This window comes from Lonchura striata, chromosome 12 (genome assembly GCF_046129695.1).
Source record: "Lonchura striata isolate bLonStr1 chromosome 12, bLonStr1.mat, whole genome shotgun sequence".
Taxonomy (NCBI): Eukaryota; Metazoa; Chordata; class Aves; order Passeriformes; family Estrildidae; genus Lonchura; species Lonchura striata.
This window is the reverse complement of record NC_134614.1, coordinates 3,559,487-3,577,736: the sequence shown is the minus strand read 5'-3', so window position 1 is coordinate 3,577,736 and position 18,250 is coordinate 3,559,487. Positions and strand designations below refer to the sequence as shown.

At 43.9% G+C, this 18,250-nt stretch overlaps 1 protein-coding gene across 1 annotated transcript in view; it reads right to left on the bottom strand.

The window, feature by feature from the left end:
- LOC144247010 (uncharacterized) overlaps positions 1 to 18,250 on the bottom strand; it is an 80,324-nt gene that overhangs the window by 18,489 nt on the left and 43,585 nt on the right. The gene's annotated exons all lie outside the window — the stretch shown is intronic.

Here is an 18,250-nt window from a genome sequence, read left to right as displayed (position 1 = left end):
CCATCCCTAGCTCTTCCCAGGGAGCAGGGAGCGCTGTCCCGGGAAAGGGCAGCCAGGCTGCCGGCTCACCTGCTCCCCGCACTTCCAGCGGAGCAGCCCTGGCATCCCTGGCAGGCAGGGCCACGGCCAGGAGCAGCAGGAGGAGGAGGTGCAGAGCAAGGGCCATGGTGCCTTGCCCTGTGCCAGTCCCGCCGCTCTCGCTGCCACCACTGTCGTAACTGCACCAGCACTGCTGCCACCGCTCCTGCTGCCACAGCAGTTGTGCTCAAGCACTGCCTGCTCGGGCGTGGTGGTGCTCTGGAACCACGGGGCTCTGGGACCTCTGTGACCTCAGAGCCTGCTCTGACCTCAGCCTGCCGTGACCCCAGAGCCTGCTGTGACCTCAGGCTGGAGATGCGTGGGCGAGTGGGATCTGCCTTCTTTGGAAAGGAGCTCATCCTGCCCAGCAGCTCTGTCCAAGGGCTGTGACACAGTCCCAGACCAGCTGATCTCACAGCTCGGGGCATGAAGGGATGGAGAGCAGCCCGGCCAAGAAGGACTTGGGGCTGCTGCCTGATGAGAGGCTGGACATGAGCCAGCCATGTGCATCCAAAGGACAGTGCCCAGCAGGTTGAGGGAGGTGACTGAACTGCTCTGCTCTGGTGAGACTCCACCTGGAATACTGTGGAAGATGTTTCATATTGCTGGCTGGGGGTCTGTGTACAAATCAGGAACGGGACAGGACTGCTCAGGAACACGTCTCGACCTGTTTCTTTTCTAGCATCAGTCTCATTACATGGTTGTGACAATGGGCAGATGCCAGCAGCTCACATCCCTGACAGCAGACAAAGAACTTAATGTTACAATGTTCTGTAAAAGTTTTTTGACCAGACATACAAAGCAAAAGCATAGTGACAAGCGATTTATCCAACCACTATAAGCACATGTACCTTTGCTTAAAAAAATGCTTGCTTCTTTCCAATAAAATACCTACTTGTATTTTAAGCCTTAAAACCCAGTGCACAGAGCTCCATTAGTAAGCTTAGAACATCCTAATATTTTGCTAGATATACTTTTCTGTAGCTTAGGGAGTTATTCTAGCCAAGTGTTAATACACAGACCATTGTTCTATTTGTCCTTACTTTTCTACTTCCTATATAATTTTTCTGTTGACAAATCATACTGCCTAGCTTTAGTCGCAGTTCTGCTGTCTTTGAGGTCTGCCTTTTGCAACTTTCCCAAAACCCTCTAATTCTAATGATTCCCACAATTTACAGTGACTTCGGTGAGCCACAGAGAAGTTTGATAAGAGAATACATGTTTACCCCTGGAAGAATTTTCTACCAAGGGCGTTGACATACAAACCAAGAAAGAAAGAAGGATGAATAAGAGAAACCTGCAACTGCCTTATTCCAATAAGTACTTTGCTTGTCTCTTGTGACCAGTGAGTCAAGTGTAAACTTATGTGCTTTGTCAGAATGTAGAAAAAGCATGCATGCTACAATAAAAACAGGCTCTGAAGCCTTCTGGAAATGGAGCGTGTTGCTTTGCATTGTCTCCGTCTCCACCACAGCCGAGTACTGCATCCAGCTCTGGGTCCCCAACTCAGGAAGGACATGGTTCTGTTGGGTCTAGTCCAGAGGAGGGACAAAATGTTGTGAGGGCTGGAGCCCTTCTGCTTTGGAGATAGGCTGGGAGAGCTGGGGCTGTTCAGCCTGGAAGAGAGAAGACTTCAGGGACACCTGATTGCTGCCCTTCAGTACCTTAAGGGGGCTTGCAAAACTGATGGGACAGAATTTTTAGTAAGGACTTTTGTGAACAGAGCGAGGGGGATTGGTTTTAATCTAAAAGACGGTCGATTCAGACTAGGCAAAAGAAACCCATTCTTTGCACTGTTGTGGGAACTCAAAATGTCTTTCAGACATTTTTAGAGGTTCCAGGCCTTGGTCAGAAGCATTCTAGACCCTGGCAGACAGCTGGAAAACAGCTGTGACTTTGAGTTTGAGCCATGGAATGAATTATCAACTTTGGAGGTGGAACAAGCAATCACAAAAGGTTAGATAGTATAGTAAAAGTAGTTACAAAGTAGAGGGGAAATTTTTTTAGTATTGTACAGGGGGGTTTTAACACATGTACACGGGGTTTTTCACTTTGTACATGGGGGTCAGAAGTTCTAAGATGGAGGAAAGTGGGCTGATCCTGTTCTTCCTCCTTCTTTTTCCTTACCTCCATGTTCTTGGTGAAGTTGGCACTCACAGATTGGTTTAGAATAGAAAAACACTTGGCAACGTAGATAGTATGTATTGGGGAATAATTGTAAACATGTTATACGTAATATATCTTATAAAAGAGAACAGCAGCCCTGGGTGGAGAGAGAGACAAAGAAGACAGCAGATAGAGAGGATGTCAGTGTGTGTGTGTGCCTCTACCCAGGCCGCTGATCAAACAGCCGCAGTCCAAGAACATAATCTGTTAGATAACTAGCAATAAACTGCCTTGAGACCGAACAGATAAAGCCTGCGGAGTTTTTCTTTGGAAGCACGGGTTGGAGGAGGAATTTCACCACCACATGAGACCCCAGAGCAAGGCTGGGGTTCTCACACACTGTAGGTTTTGAAACCCTGGCACAGGTTGCCCAGAGAGGTGCACATCAACCCTGCAGACATTCAAGCTCGTGCTCTGAGCAGCCTGACCTAGTTAACGTTGTCCCTGCTCACTGCAGGGCATGGGACGAGATTGCCTTTAAATGTCCCTTCCAACCCCAGGCATTTCGTGCTCCTGTGCACCATCAAAGCAGTGCTGGATTAGTGCTGGGCTGATTATGCTGACAGCTGTATTTTGGTAGTTGTGCCATTTAGCACATGGCCAAGAGAGGATTGATGGGCTCGGCAGTGAAGTCTGCAAATAACACACAGTGTGCTCAAGGAGAAACAGGAGAGGAACACGGCTTCCAGTTCAGATAAATACCAGCATTTTTCTGCCCATGCCATGTTAAGAAATAAGTGGAATGTCCTGAAGATCCCTTTGTGTGGGTGTACTATTGGCTGTATCAGTACTTGTGTTCTGTAAAACAGGTAAGTTGTTACAGCTTCTTGCCCCATTTTATCACTGGATAAAACCCAAATACTGCATTGCTCCATGTCTACTTTCTTCCAAGTCAAGGCAAATTTTGCTCATTATTGAGAGGGACATGTTCATCTGTTCACAAGCAAATTCTTCTTGCCATTCACACAATGTTGATTTGCTCTAATCAGACTGCAGCTAAAGCCTATACCTCTCAGAAGAATTAATGTTGACGCATTGTGAGGCAAAGTGACAAGTAATTTGTCCTGGTGTCTGGCACTGTAGAGGGTTTTTCTGTAGTTAAATGACATTTGAAGACAGGTGTAGTCTACCATACTTCTGGCATCCTAGGATAGAAGAAACAGCCTTTGAAACAGAATTTTATCCTTTCTTTCTCCTCCTCCTCCCAGGTATTTTAATCTCTGAGGTCTAAGCTCTTCAGTGGCCACACAAACATTGTTTTAATTCAGACAGGCATCCATGCACTGAGCCACAAATCAGGACTGTGGTCGTGAAGCTTAAAGCAAATCATGTTTATAGCACCAAACATAATAATCTGTTAGCCAGGTTAAGTCAAGCACTTCCCAAATAACTCTACCGATCCTCAGGGATGTTTCCAAAAGGATCGCTGAAAACTTAGGAGTGGGTGTTTCAAAAAGGATCACTCCCTTGTAAAAGCTGGGAGTGGGGAGAGAGAGCATTATCAAAATTAAAAATACAGCTTTCTGAGATCTTTATATTCCTAGAAAAAGAGAGTTAGAATTGTTCATATATGGAACATTAACCATGAAGTGAATGACAGATTGCCAAAATAATTGCTTGGGGAACAAAAAAAAACATAAATAAAAATATATTTATATGTAGATAAGAAGTAAACCATCATGCTAAGAGAAAAACCAGACCCGCCAAAATGAAAACCAATAAGGCTGTTTCATCTGTCTTAGTAAAAAAAAAACATGACTGAATTGTATCAGAGATCCTCAAGGCCATTACTAGATAAAGGAATTTCCAGGTACTGGGAAAAAATGAGGGAAACTCAAGTGTGCAATTCACAGAGGTAACCTGGAATTTATTAGTCAACTTGTTGGAAAATTTCGGAGAGCACACTGGAAAATCATACGGACTGATCAGACCATGTGTGGGCATTTCCAGCAGTGTGAGGGATGTTTGTGGGACCAGCAGCAGGGAAGAAAAGCAGCACACAATTACAGGGACGATCTCTTTGCTGGCTGTAGACTTTATGATGGTCTGTCCCCTGGGGCTGGGGGAGCTGTCCCGGGGCAGGGAGGGCCAGGGCTGGCAGGGGCTGCTCAGGGATGGGTTTGGCCCCTGTCTCTCCAAGCAGCGATGGCCCAAGCAGCTGCGCTGGCCCCGGGCTCTCCTGCCGGCCTGCTGGACTTTGTTGGGGGGCACAGCCTGTGCCAAGGGGCGGCAAGGTGCCTGCAGGCCCCAGCTCTGGGCAAACAGAGAACGAACGTCCTGGCCGTATGCACCGTGCTGCCAGCTCAGCAGTGCAGCGCAGCGCGGGCTCACGCTCCCCATTGCTCCCACAGATGCAGCCGGCCCCACAACACGTGTTCCTGATTCCCAGAAGGGGCATCAGAACAGGAGAACACACTGTTTGCTTGTGATAATTGCAAGTTTCACCTTCTGTTTCTGCCTGGAAATGGTTTGGAAGTGCTCAACTGAACCTCGACTGCCAGCTTCCCAAATCAGCTCTTTTGCTGCTGTAAAGAGAAGGAGCTGTCACCGCAGTGTCCAGGTGCTTCCACCAGCAAAGCCCACCCGGCACCAGCACTGGTTGAGCTCCATGGGCAGGAGCAGCCGTGGATGCCCACGGTGTGGGCAGGCTGGAGCCAGGCAGGGGCTGGCTTTTTGTGGATCTGGTGCATCCTTAGTCCTCCCCTGGCCTTTCACTGCAGTATTTCAGTAATTCCCATGGTGACTCAGGTGGAGTCATCTTTCTATTTAATACCTGCTAAGTGGTTGTTTGTTTGTTTGTTTTTAAATAGATATTTTAATTGCTTGTTGATCTGTGTAACCTTTCCTCAAGCTCAGCACTGTGCAGGAAGGTGCCCCAAGCTTGTGGGACCCACTGGGTGAGAATAATTTTGTTTTGTCTTCTTTGAGCCTGCCTCTGCTTTCATGAGCTGAGTCACAGTTCCTGTGCTGAGACACTGAACAATTCTCCCCTCTTCATCTTCGGATGAAAATTTTACAGATCCATTTCATATCTCTCCAAAGCTATCTCTATTCCACATCTGCAAGTAGCCTTCTCACACTTGTTGCCTTTTCTAGGCCTCTTCCAGTTTAATTGGTTTTGGTGGAAGAATCATGAATTTCCTTGTTTTGATACAGGTGTTCTGTGAATGTGCATAATTACTTTCTTTGTATTGTTCTCTGTTCCCTTTGTAATTAATTTTGCTGTAATAAACTCTGAGTTCATTGCTGTGTCTGTTTCACTGAAGCTGAAAGTGTTGTCTGGGGTTGGTTTTGTTTTTTAGCCACCAAAATGAATCTGATTTCATTTGTTTGGTACCTGCCACCATGCCATCATTCGGTGTCCTAGGATCATTCTGCAATTCTTCACAGTCGATCCTTGGTTTTCATATCTTGACTAATTGAGCAATTTAAAAATATTTATTTCCAGTATTATTTCACCTAAAAATCAAATGCTAATCACAATAATGCAGCTTTCCTTACCATATGTTGTTGTTAGAGGGAATGCCGCGGGAGACAAGACTCATGATATCATGATCATCAAGTCTCAGTTTATTGTGACAGATTACACAGTTTATATATGTTCGTTAATTAGCTCATACATATTGCAAAAGCCAAGCTCATGATTGGTTGCTATGTGACTTGTACTATTATCTTAAAACTATCTTTGTGAAAGATACATGCCTGTCTAGCTGGCCTTGCAGTTAGAACAGCTTAGTCCTCGTTTGTTCTTCTCTATCTACTTCTACATACCAAGCAATTTCAATATCCTGCTTTCTGCACACCATCTACTCTTCAGGGCCATGCGAACTTTGCAGCAGTCACGTAGCCCTCCCTATTTAGATTAATTTTACAGTATCATGTCCCTTGTCGTTCAACCATTCCTCTGTCAGGCTCTCTTCATCTCCCCTGTTTTCCTTTTGTACAAGAAGGTGTGCATTCAGCATTTTCTGCAAAAGCTGCTGCATCAAGCCTTGCAAGCAAGTAAACACACAGGGCAAAACAAGCAAAAGTATCACAATTATGCTTAGAACTATTATGCTGTATTTGATAATGTCTCTTAACTATGGTCCGATCTCTAATCCTTTTAGCTATCTTTCTAAACCTAATCTATCCTCTACCTTTAACTGTTGAGTTAGCTCGGTCAATTTTCGTATTTGTTTGTGGATAGATGTAGAGTGATCAGATAAGTTCATACAGCACATTCCTTCAAATTCTTCACAACTATGACCTTGGGCTAGAAGAAGTAAATTAGTGGCAGCTGCTCTGTTTTGCAGAACTGCATGACAGATACTACCTATATTTGTGGCAAGCTCACTTAACATTTTAGATGAAATATTAATTTATTTTTCTATCCAGTAGGCTAGGATTTTTAATTGTGTGAGAGCTTGCACTGAAGTAACTCGTGGGGTGAAAATGAGGTTAGTATTACAGAAGTGCACCCCACTTCATATTTCTCATGTTCTTGATTGTTCTGTTTAACATGAAAGGAACAAACTTAATTCTAAATACAAACTATATTTATGATAAACTTAATGTTATGCTTTTGATTATCTAATTGATTGTCCCTCTTTTTCTTTTGCCATTGAAAAGCAATGGCAAAATGAACAGAAAAATCACAGGCATTACTAAAACTCATTAAAACTTAGTAAAAAAGTCTATAACATAATTAAAAATACACAATCTTTTGTTGGTGAAACACAAATCTTTGCACAATCCACCTTTGCTGTGCATCCTCTGATTTACTTGTGGAGAGATTAGTGTTCTCTTGAAATTGATAAGTTTAACATTCTTCACTGAAATCTATCCAGATTCTGCACCTGCTAAAACACAAACAAACTCAACACTCCCCACAGGGACTGGAGGGTCCTCTCTCAATTCTGTTTCTTAAAATTTGCATGAAGAAATGGAAATATCAACATCTTTGTTATAAACATGAAAAAACATCAAGAACAAAACAATGCATACACAATTAATATTACATATAAAATCACAGTTACCAAGTGCTACACTATCAAATTGTCATCCCAGAGTCTGCAGCAGCTGATAAACCTTAAAACAACAGAGATTTGGATAAAACATGTCCGGATCATGTCTCTCCAAAACTCCCTTTGAGGCTCAGCTGCCCTACATGGTCAAATTGTTAAGCCAAAAGGACTTGAATACTTTTTGGTGCAGAAAACACCTGGGTCAATCACACCATCCACGTAGAGCCAGAGCTTGGCCAGAGCTCAAACTCTAATTGGAGGATATGTTTTAACACATTATAAAACAAAAGTCCTAGAAATAACAGTTATAAGTAAAAAACCTTATTATTAAAAATTTATCAAACTATCAAATAATTGAACCTGTCTAAAATCTCTTTCAAGACAAAAATTCTCTAAATACAACAAACCCTTTCTTCAGAAATCTGAAAATTTGAAGTCTGAAATTTTGAATTAAAATTTGGAGAATGAATTTTTAAAGGAAGATGAATTGCAGCTGCATAAAAGATTGGATAAAGAAAACACATGAGTAGTTAAAAAATCAAAAACACAGGATCCTGAAAAAACATCTTGTAATCAATCACCTAAAGAGACAATAAAACATATGAAAACTGACTGTAAATACTATAACAACACCTTAATACCTTAATAATAATTCTTATCACAAAAATCAGACAACTCACATTTTATGATTAACCTATTAACAAGAAATGTTTAAAATAGTTTAAGACAATCCTTTTAAAGCACTCATATAACATTAGTAACAATCACTACTTATCATTACTTACAAAAACTTAACAATCACTATTTATCGTATTATCTATAAAACTTAAAAATCACTATTACTTATATTATTATCTATAAAAACCCAAAGACAGAGATTACAAACTCAATACTAAAATTCCATCAGATTACATTTTCTCAACTCTTTGTTTGCAGAGACATTTTTGGTAATTAAATCATTACTAACATTTCTATCTTTATACAGTGATTTTCATCTATATCATATTTGAAATAACATTGATTCACATAATGTTCATCCTTCTTGGTATCTTGGAAAACACTCGGTCCTGCTGTACTTTTTCATTACGTCTCTGACTCTTGTAAGAAATTGGAAAGATGCTGTTGAAATTTTTGCTGTAGTGTTGCGATCCCGCCACCGGTGGCGCTGCTGCTCTCGGCGTTGTCGCTGCCATGGCAACCAGGACTGTGCCGCCATCTCCGCCGCCATTGCTGGGCGCTGCGGGGAGATGAGGGGCGGCGCCGCCTCGCTCCCGTCCTTGTTGCGTCACCTTGTGGATGGGAGAAGAGACACCCCCGCCTCGGCCGCGCCCCGCCTGCTCCGGCTCCAGCGCGGCTGAGCCCCCAGGAACGCCCCTCTCCCCCCTTGCGCTGTTGCTCGGCAGCAAGGAGCCTTCCGTCTCTCGGCTGATGTCCGCTCCGCCCCGGGCTCGCCTCCGGCTCGGTGCTGGCCGGCCCCGCTCTGTCTGGCCCCGCGCCTGCTTCGTTCTACCTGATCCCCGTTCACAAAAAGTGAATTTGGGATCCCAGTCCCGTTGCCATAAAGCAATTTGGATCTCAATTTCCAGCACCTCAATGCTACTAGTGTCTATGGGAGGTACAGGCATTTCAGAAGCAGAGATGGGAATGGGAAAATTTGTGAGAACCGGAGGGTTTGGCTCACTGGAGAGAAGCGAGGGTTTACATTCCTTATTTTTCTCCAGAGCTGTCCGTATTGCTTCCACTGCCCTCTTTTCTGCCTGACACATTAACAATTCGTTATCAATCACTCTCCAAAGTTTACTCATTTTCTTGCCCGGTTTATCCTCATCTAACACTAATTCCCACAACTTATCCCTATATCTTCTCCATTCTGAAAGTTCATGAACACTATGGGGGTTAACGAAAAAGCCGTAAGACTCAGCATGATGCAATAGCGAGGGGAGATCCTTATCTAAGTCAATCCCCCTCATCTGCCTTTTTCTAAGAGAAGCACTAAATAAATCATATGCTGCTTGCCTTTCCATGATTACGTCGGTACCGTTGCTGGCTCCTTCAGGCTTCGGCAGCACGTATCGGCTGAGCTCGCCGCTGCGGTCACTCAGGGCGCGGAGCAGAGAGTATCGGCTCTTTCGCCGTCCTTCCAGCTGCAGGACCCGAACCCCAACGCAGCACCCCTCTCGCCTTAGGCTCGGATCAGGTCCCTGCTTTCGGGCGCCAGTTGTTAGAGGGAATGCCGTGGGAGACAAGACTCATGATATCATGATCATCAAGTCTCAGTTTATTGTAACAGATTACACAGTTTATATATGTTCGTTAATTAGCTCATACATATTGCAAAAGCCAAGCTCATGATTGGTTGCTATGTGACTTGTACTATTATCTTAAAACTATCTTTGTGAAAGATACATGCCTGTCTAGCTGGCCTTGCAGTTAGAACAGCTTAGTCCTCGTTTGTTCTTCTCTATCTACTTCTACATACCAAGCAGTTTCAATATCCTGCTTTCTGCACACCATCTACTCTTCAGGGCCATGCGAACTTTGCAGCAGTCACGTAGCCCTCCCTATTTAGATTAATTTTACAGTATCATGTCCCTTGTCGTTCAACCATTCCTCTGTCAGGCTCTCTTCATGTTATAAAGCATATTTCTCCAACTAAAGTACAGAAATCTCCACACTAAACATGTTTCCAGATTACCAGCTGTGGTCGAAATTAGGACAAAGCCAAAGTTAGGTATCCATCTCCCTCTCAGTGGATATTCTGATCTGAATCCAAGTTTTGTGATTCAGATGCACTTTTAGTGGAGACATGAATCAAATTACTGAGCTGGAACCTCTCTGCTTTTAGTTGCAGAGTTTGGTTCAGACTCATCTCTGAACGATGGTCTCTTCTGCAGGGTTTAATGAGAGGGAAGCAACTGAAATATCCTGGGGTTTAACATCAGACAGGGTGCAGCTTTTTCAGCACAAATTAATCTTCTAAAATATAGAATGCGTTTACAATGCACTTCATCCACTAAGTACATCACCGGTGTGTGCAGATGAATTTGTTTAATCAAGGAAGGAGGGGAAGTATTTTAAATTTAAGGATACACAATCTAAGCCACATAAGCTTTTTTACACCTGTTTTATAGCACTCACCTCTGACCTGCCACTTTATATATTACATGCTGGGCCAGATCATGGGTTTACGGTTTCACTTATAAAGTAATGGAAAAAATGAAGCATTTTTGTAAAGCTTGGCATGGCGGCATGTGTTCCCAGAGTCCCGGGAGCACTTTTGTCACTGAAAAGTTGCCTCATTTTAAGCTTGGTTAAAATGCAAACCAGAATGCAAAAGCATTGGTTTGCTTAACTTCAGCAAAAATAATAAAGCCCTGAAAGTGAACTCAGGTCTCTGCATGTTGAGCTGATGGATGGGTTGTTATAAATTGTGACACGACAATTTGAAGTGTCTTAATTCAATAAAGCAATTTTATTTAAAATAGCAAGCAAGTAAGGCAGGCTAAGCACAGCGCTGGGCGGCCGGGGAGTCTCCTGCTCCACCAACGGCGCGCAAAAATGTTCTGTCCCAACCTTCCTTTTATCCCCCCCCTTCTCCTTGCAGGCGTGACTCTCCAGATGTAGTCTGAGTCTGGTCGTTGTGATAGCTTCTAAGTCTCTTCTTTTGAGATACAGCGAGCAGACCAGATACACACACCCAGGACTCTAATCTCAACCTCCTTATCACCTTGTAAGCAAATAAGCATTTCAAAGACACACCAGTACATTCTTATGCAAACCAAGGTAAGCGAGTATATCACAGTGAACAAATGATTTTCCACTTATCTCAATTCCCCCCTTTTTCTTGTTCATCTTTATTTTGTTCACTGAATCTTTGTAACTCTTGGTGACTTAGTATTAGGGTCTCATCTACATTGTGTATGGGTTCATATTTTGCCCTAATGAGCATTAAATGTGCTGCCTCTAATCGTCCCTTTACTATTTTTATTGCCTTATTGAAGATGCATGGCCCAAAGGTCAGTCCCAATATTATCAGTATCAGAGGTCCTGCAAGGGTGGATAACAAGGTAGTTAACCAAGGAGATTGATTGAACCATGATTCATACCAACTTTGCTGTGCCTCTCTTTCCTTCTTTCTCTGCTCTAATCTTCTCCTTAATTCTGCCATGGTGTCTGTAACAACTCCAGTATGATCAGCGTATGCACAGCATTCCTCCTTCAGGGCTACACACAATCCCCCTTGTTGTAATAATAGCAAGTCTAAACCCCTTCTGTTCTGCAACACCACCTCAGATAGGGACCTTAATGATTTTACCAATCCATCGATGGCCTGCTCAATTTTACTCAGATCTTCATCTACTGAAATTCTTAATGCTTTAAATTCCTTTTGTTGATTTATTAGGGATGCCACCCCAGTTCCAGCTCCTATTCCCCCAATGGTAAGGAGAGTTGCAATAGTTAAGGCAGTGAGGGGTTCCCTTTTCATTAGATGGTGTTCTGGCACAGTTTGTTGTTCATATATGTAGTCACTTGTATGGTAGGTAATTCTGGGCATAATCGTTACCTGGATGCAGTAGTCTTGGCTTGGATTAAACAGTTTCAGTGAGATGCACGGTGTGACACCCAGAGTGTTACATACCCACTTAGTGTTAGCTGCTGGCAATAGCCAGTCAGCCGGTTTCTTTCCACCTGTTTCTATTACTCCACAAAGGTATTCTCTTTGTGTTGGGATTTTTCCTATGCATCTCCCTTTCCCTGTTACCTGAGCCAAGGTAAGCCCCGGTGTTGTCTCTTTACCCTTTTTCCACAAACACTGATTCGGATTAGTTCCATTCACTCTTCTGGGCTTTGCAGTGACCCCTATGGCTTCATAAAATGGGGGTCTTAAATTATAGCACAGCCAACAGTCTTCCGTCAGTTTTGGGTTGGTTCTATTTAGGACACCATAACTCGCTTTCATAACCTTCCAGAGTATATTACCCTCCTGGGTTTTTTCCTGTTTGTCTCCTGAAGTGTTTTCATTCTGAATTTTATTCTGGGTCTGATCCCTTTCTTTTGTTTGGTTGGCTAAAACAACCTCCTTTTCTAATAACACTGGGTTTGGCCCTACAGGTTCAGGATCAGGGGGCACAATTTCCTTCTTTATAAATATTAAGCTACCAAAATTGCCAAAATCAGCCGAATATAAACGAACGCCCCAAGTTTTTCCAATTAACCATATACTATCCTCTGGCCTTAATGCAGTAATTTGTATATTCCTGCAAATATTTTCTGGGGGTTTATGACCTGTCCAGTAGCCGGGAGGAATACAACCATCTGGCTTCCAGACCACCTTAATGTATGGATCAGGAGTGGGGGGGTCCCATGTACCAGCTATTGTTTCACAACCCCAATATGCACAGTAATATTGTCCAGGACTATTGCAATACCCTTTACCAGGATTCGAAGCAGGACACATATTAAACGATGAAACCCAATGGGAACCCCAACGAGTACCTAAGGATGCCACAGGTAACTGGAAAGTGGGAGCTCCAGCTGTAGTATTGCCCCTTATAACTCGTGAATCCTCCCATCTTCCTAAAGTCCACTTGAAAGGTTCATGAGTTGTTATTTCTGCAGTATTACAAGATATACAAAGGAAAATCACAAGCAGTAAGCAAATGGCATGTGGGGTCTGGTTTCTCACACTGCAACAATTATACCCTTGTGACTTCTTTCCCTCTATTAGCTGGTTGTCACCAAAATACCCTTGAGCCCAAAAACTATTTCTGCCTTTGTTACTCCCAGTCCCGGGGTAGTTCCGCAAATATTGCTTGCGTATTCCATCCTGAGGGCTCCTTCCTCCACAGCTGTTTACTCCTCTGCCTCGCCCGTCGATTCGGGTGCTTCGAGCCACAGGGTGTACCATCTTCTCGGCAGCAAGAGTATTCTTCAGGAGGGGATTTATGCCCTCTGGTGCCTTGCCTCATGCAATAAGAACGCCAATTCTGATCTTTTACCTCCGGTGCGGTACAACTGACCCCTTTTAGGTCTTTCTTACAAAGGCCTTCTATGATCTCTGCCACAAATGGGCTCGGCTCGTTTGTATGGTAGCAGTAATAGTCTGGGTGAATGCCCTTTGAGAAAATTTCCCACTACTCTTTAGATTCCAATCGGATTTCCCCTCTAGTCACTTTACAGGTCAGTACCCAAGCTGTAATCTCTCTTTGTACGTTCCAACAGGAATTGCAAGTTCCTCGTGGAGGATACCCTCTGTTGCAATGTGACCACCACTGTTCCCCACACACCTTACAGATATAGCATACAAAAGGATAGCAATTACAATTTTGATTTTTACACTTTACTCTAACACTTGAATTACTACTTAGTCCACTATCTAAGTAATATAAGTCTGATGTGTATTCAATCTGATAAGAGTCCATTAGTTTCTCTGTAACTTCAATTTCAGGTTCCCGGGAGGACTGGTTATTTGCCACACAGTGTTGTTAACTGGTCCTTTTACTCGACTGGCATGTGTCCATCCTCTTTCTGCAGTCCGAATTGCAGTTTCTGTAGTGAGTAACACAAGATAAGGACCTTCCCATTGTGGGGTTAGTGTAGATTCTTTCCAGGATTTTATTAACACATAGTCTCCTGGGTGCATTTTATGTATTTTTAAATCTAAAGGGGGTCTTTGCGTAATGATTCCTTTTTCCCAAAGTTCATTGCGGTGTTTCATTAAGGCAATAATATATGAGGTTATTTTATAGTCCTTCAACTGGGGGTGGTCTCGGGGTTCCTCCAAATCATATGGCATGTGGGGTCCCCTATCAGAATCTATTGTTTCTACTATCCCATATCTAGGGATTATTTCTTTTAATAATATTCTGACCACTGTCTGAGCAGTAGTCCGAGTAGTGGGGTAAGCTTCTACAAAATGGGTGAGATGATCTACTATTACTAACAAATATTTATATCTACCCACTTTAGGCAATTCAGTGAAGTCTATTTGTATTTTGGCAAAAGGCCTGTGAGCTAATTCCCTTCCTCCCATGGGCCTTTCCCTAAGATGTTTTCTGTTTACTTTTTGACAGATCAGACAATCTCCCACTACTCTTTTAGCCAAATCATAGATTCCAATACTCATATATTTAGTGGCAAATTGATCTACTAATGCCTGAGTTCCCCAATGAGTCTGGTCATGCAATCTTTGCAAAATTTCTGAGGCCTTGCTTTTAGGTAAAACATTTCTCCCATCTGGGAGCTTCCATTGCCCTTCAGACCCCTCCTCAATTCCCATCTTTTGTAATTTTTCCTTTTCTTGAGTGGTAAAACTATATATTTGCCATTTTTCTTTGGGGGAGTCCACAGATACAGTGTCGCTCTGCCCCATGTCCCCCCGAGTTCGTAGGGCTGCTTTCTTGGCTTCTTGGTCAGCTAAATTATTTCCCCTGTTTCTAAAGTCCAATCCTCTCTTGTGTCCCCTTAAGTGGACCACAGCAATTTGAGCCGGGCCCCTTAAGGCATTTAAAACTTGGACAATTAGCTCTTGATGAATTAGATCTTTTCCCTGTGAGTTTATAAGTCCCCTCTCTTCCCAAATTTTCAAAATGTGTGCACTATCCCATATGCATATTTAGAGTCTGTGTATATTGTTCCAATTTTTCCTTTTAATAACCTTAAAGCCCTGAGTACTGCATATAATTCACAAGCTTGTGCAGACCAGGAGTTACTTAGTGGTCCGGATTCAATTACCTTTAAATCTTTTTATGGATTTGCAACTACCGGAAACCGGGCCAAAGTCCTCTTATTTATTTCTCTTAAATCGTGCACCAATCTGTAGGACCCATCTGACTTCTTTACAGGCAGGATGGGAGTATTGAAGGGAGACACACAGGGCTCTAAAAGCCCTTTTTCCAAAAACCTATCTATTTCAGGTTTTAGTCCTAATTTTCCCTCCCTAGGGATAGGGTATTGTTTTATTCTTACAGGTTTGCCAGGATCACTTATTTCCACTGAGAAAGGCTTAATCTGCAATTTCCCCACCGTTTCTGGGGTATACCACACCTCAGGATTAATTTTCTTTTCATCCTCCACCCTTAAAGGGCAGAGCTTTATCTGTAATTCTTTATTTACAACTTCTAAATTAATACCCAATTCTATTATCAGATCTCTCCCTAATAAATTGTAATCTGCTTCAGGTACCAGTAGTAAAGAACCTATACCAAATTTGGAATCAGTTTCTACCATCACATCCTTGATAACAGATACCTCAAAGGGCTCTCCTTTTGCCCCAATTACATGTACAGTGTCAGATGACTTTTTACATCCAAGCGGCAAGGCTTGCACCGTGGATCTTTCAGCCCCGGTATCCACTAAAAATTCCATCTCTTGTTGTTGGGGTCCCACTTTAAGCTTTACCAAGGGCTCCTTATGATGTTTCTTCCCCAACAAATAGAGCCCTTGACACCCCTAATCTTCCTTAAAGGCCTTCTCATCCGCTATCCGTTGTCTGCATCCCCTCTTCATATGTCCCTTCTTTCCACAGTAGAAGCAGACAATTTCACGACTTCTTCCTTTTCCTTCCCTAGAAATATAACTCTGCTCCCGATTCTCCCTTTGTTCTACATTCCTTGCATGGGAATTAGGGTTAGGCCCTTCCCGCACACTTCCATACAATAATGTATCATTTTAACTTTGTCTTTCCCTTTTCTAGATGGGAAAGCATCCCAATTAATTATCATCAAACCCAAGGGGCTATCCCTGGGAATCTGGGGAAGCTTAGCATGGGTCCCCTCTCCCGTGGGACCAGAGGGCTTGCTTTTCCTCTGTCCCATCTTCCGGAGTGCGCTCAATTTCTCACACACGTGCTCCCCTGGTTCGTGGCCCAGCCCCTCGCGGGGAATGGAAAACGCACTAATACAGAGTCCGCACTCACTTGGTCTCTACGAGACCTCTCACACACAGCACTCCGGGAAAACCACCCCAAACCGAGCGGGAAACCGGCCTATACTCACGCGTCCTGCGTCTTCGCTGGTTCTTCGTGCACAAAGATTACAGGGGTAACCGGTTCTCCTTTGCCCGTTACTCAATTTAGGTTCGTCGGTGGAGAGTGATCAGAAAGCCTGGGGCAGCCGGGCTGCCATAAGGGCGGGGCGCCTCTCGATCGTCCCGTAGCGACTGATCTACTTCTCCATCCGAGTCACGGCACCAAATTGTTATAAATTGTGACACGACAATTTGAAGTGTCTTAATTCAATAAAGCAATTTTATTTAAAATAGCAAGCGAGTAAGGCAGGCAAAGCACAGCGCTGGGCGGCCGGGAGTCTCCTGCTCCACCAACGGCGCGCAAAAATGTTCTGTCCCAACCTTCCTTTTATCCCCCCCCCTTCTCCTTGCAGGCGTGACTCTCCAGATGTCGTCTGAGTCTGGTCGTTGTGATAGCTTCTAAGTCTCTTCTTTTGAGATACAGCAAACAGACCAGATACACACACCCAGGACTCTAATCTCAACCTCCTTATCACCTTGTAAGCAAATAAGAATTTCAAAGACACACCAGTACATTCTTATGCAAACCAAGGTAAGCGAGTATATCACAGTGAACAAATGATTTTCCACTTATCTCAGGGTCATAAACCTGCCTTTAAAAACAACGCAGTGCCTGGTTTTCTATCTGTCCTTCAGCAGCTCTCCCAGCCCACATTCATCTTACCCATTGTGAGCTGTTACAACACAGAACTCAATTCAAATTAGCCACTTAAATTTTATTTTGCGCCTTTCTGCAGGCTGCCTGAGGAGATTCAGGTGCCCATGACAAGGACAGCCCGGAGCACAGGTGACATGCACGCCTGGCTGGTGGTGCTCTCCACACAGGAGCCTCCCCTCCCGGCAGGATGAGGGCTGCAAAAGGGGGATTTCTCTGCCCGCCGTGCCCTGCAGGCAGCAGCCTGTGCCCCATGAAGTGGAGGAGCCCAGAGATGAGCTGTGCTGCCTGCCCTGCCCATCCCCACTTGTGAGAATCAGGGAAACAGAAACTTCCACAGACACTGAGGAGTTTGATCTGCAGCCTCGGAAGAAGCTTGGGCAGATGTAAAAATACAATACACAGACATTAAGCAGAAAAATCAAACACTTGTGTTTCTACAGTTGTAAGCAAGAATATGCCTTAAGTAAGTGAGAACCTGTACTGATAAGATGGTGAAGGGTTTATCGTGTAGGGGTGTGGTTGTGTGGAGCGAGCTAGAGTTTGGAAGTTATAACAGAAGCATTTGTGTGCAAGTGAGACAGAAGCCATTGGACAAAAATATCTGCAGTGCAGCACAAGTAAGTAAAGGCGATGGGTTAGAAAAGCAAAATAAATTCTGTGGCAACTCTCTGTTGGGTCAGAAAGTTCTGTATTGCCGTGTAAGAAAGCACTTGTGACTACTGTGAGCTATGGCCAAATGTTTGATCCTCTAGAATCTCAGAGCCTCTGAGACTGATGTTTATCTGAGCAATAAATCGTTCTTAGCCCGAAAATAGCCCCAGCCCTTCACATCTAAGGGTGCCAATGACACCCACTGCCCGCGTGTGCTCCTTGCAGCTCCATCCCTCACCCCAGGCTTTGATTTCAGCTCCAACCTGGCTCAGGAAAAGGCTGGCCAGGGAGGGAGGATGGAAAAAGGAGGTGCTTTGACAGCTCCTTTCTCATGGTAATGAGCAGAGCTGCTCCTTCTCCCTGCTCTGCTCTCCTTGTCTTTCTTTAGAGAAGGAAGAATCCAGCTCTGCCTTCCAGGCACTGAGCAGACAAACTGGACGGCTCCGGGTGGTTTGTGGGCTCTGCCCATGGAGCCATTGCTCTGTTTAGGGGTTATTTGCTGGTAGTTTCCTGGATATAATGACAGGTCAAAGTGGATTAATAGAATTAAAGGCTTGGCTTGAGGACATGAGGTGGCAAAGCATCAATTACTTCCTGGTGATTTCTGCTGTGTGAGTCACTTTCCCTCAGGAAACAGAGATCCATTAATTCAGCTGCTCCATGG